Here is a 2,225-nt window from a genome sequence, read left to right as displayed (position 1 = left end):
CTAATACTTTTGAGTATTTGTGGAAATCCCAGGACTATAATGACATTGGCTGGTTGCTCCTCACAACACTGGATAAACTGCATAAAGAAAAGTGGGAGCTCAGTGAAGTGATTTCTCTGCTCAAGCACCACACAGATGACCTAAAAGTTTCTAGGTGTGCTCTAGGTCAGAATCTTCTCTCCAGTACCCGCAGGGCTGAAATTGCTGAAAATCAAACAAAAGCCATCGTCATAAGATTGGCTGAACTACAGCGGCAGGTGAATTATCAGCCCTGCAGGGTATCTACTGCTAAAGCGAGGGCATTAGCTGGGAAAGAATGGGGTCCTGCAAGTTGGGATGGGGACGTCTGGGATGACCCTGATGACGCTGGGGACATGGAACCCCTAAACTGCATTGAGGCTTGTTCACCAGAAATGAACTCCCAACTCTCATCCCCAGGGACAGTGGCTTTTCCACCTTCGCCTGAGGGGATTAACTCTGCACTGCCTAAGGAAACAGTAATGGCTTCCTGAGGCAGATCCTGAGCAAGACAATGCTCATTCTCCTCAGGACCCACCCCCACCACCCATCTTTGATTCTAGCCCAATAACTAGACTTAAGGCCCAGTAGGCCCCTAAAGGTGAGGTACATAGTGTGACCCATAAGGAGGTGTGTTACACCCCAAAAGAACTAGATGAATTTTCTGCCTCATACAAGCAGAAACCAGGAGAATATGCGTGGGAATGGATATTAAGGGTGTGGGATAATGGCGAAAGGAACATAAAATTGGATCAGGCTGAATTTATTGATATGGGCCCACTAAACAGACATTCTGCATTTAACGTTGCAGCTTGGGAAGTTAAGAAAGGTGCTGAAATATGGATCAAAGCTGGCCCACTGTGAGTGACTTAGAAATGCCTGGGCTCCCTTGGTTAACTGGAAATGAAGGATTCAAAGGTTTAAGGAGATCGGAATGCTAGAGTGAATGTGTCATGTAAAACCTACTCACCCGCACTGGGAGGCTCCAGACACTGGGAGGCTCCGGAAGACATACCTTTTGCCGATACTTTGAAAAACAGATTTGTGAGGGGAGCCCCAGTATCCCTGAAGAGCCCTGTTATTGCTCTTCTCTGTAGGCCAGACCTTACACTGGGAACCACAGTCAAAGCAATTGGAACGCTTAAATGCAATGGGATTAACTGGATCCCGGGGTGGCAGGGGCCAAGTGGCAGCACTCAACCGACAAAGGCAAGGTGGGCATAGTTACCATAATGGACAGCAGAGGCAAAGCAATAATCAGAACAGTCTGACTCGTGTAGAACAATGGCATTGGTTAGTTAATCATGGTGTTCCTATAAGTCAAATAGATAGGAAACCTACTAAATTCCTAATTGATCTGCATAAGCAGAAAACTTCTAGGTCAAGTGAACAAAAGTCTAACTCTAATCATAAAAAGAGAGTCACGGCCCCTCAATCAATTCCCAGACTTGAGCCAGTTTACAGACCCAGAACCCCTTGAATGAAGGGGTGGCCAGGTTCCCTTGACGAAGGACCCTGGTACACTACCAAAAATTTATACTATTAATCTTTCTCCCATCCTTCCCCAAGGAGACCTGCAGCCTTTTACCAGAGTAACTGTATATTGGGGAAAGGGAAATAATCAGACCTTTCAGGGACTACTAGACACTGGATCTGAATTGACATTGATTCCAGGAGACCCAAAACATCACAGTGGCCCTTCAGTTAGAACAGGAGCTTATGGGGGTCAGGTGATTAATGGAGTCTTAGCCCAGGTCTGACTCACTGTGGGCCCATTGGGTCCCCAAACCCATCCTGTGGTTATTTCCCCAGTTCCAGAATGCATACTTGGAATAGACATACTTAGCAGCTGGCAGAATCCCCACATTGGTTTCCTGACCTGTGGAGTGAGGACAATTATGGTGGGGAAGGCCAAATGGAGGCCATTAGAGCTGCCTCTACCTAGGAAAACAGTAAATCAAAAACAATACCACATCCTTGGAGGGATTGCAGAGATTAGTGCTACTATCAAGGACTTGAAAGAGGCGGGGGTGGTGATTCCCACCACATCCCCATTCAACTCTCCTATTTGGCCCATGAAGAAGACAGATGGATCTTGGAGGATGACAGTGGACTATCGTAAGCTTAACCAAGTGGTGACTCCAACTGCAGCTGCTGTGCCAGATGTGGTTTCATTGCTTGAACAAATGAACACATCTCCAGGTACA

The sequence above is a fragment of the Galeopterus variegatus genome, unplaced genomic scaffold (genome assembly GCF_000696425.1).
Source record: "Galeopterus variegatus unplaced genomic scaffold, G_variegatus-3.0.2 Scaffold16476, whole genome shotgun sequence".
NCBI classification, from domain to species: Eukaryota; Metazoa; Chordata; class Mammalia; order Dermoptera; family Cynocephalidae; genus Galeopterus; species Galeopterus variegatus.
Note: the sequence above shows the minus strand (reverse complement) of the source record.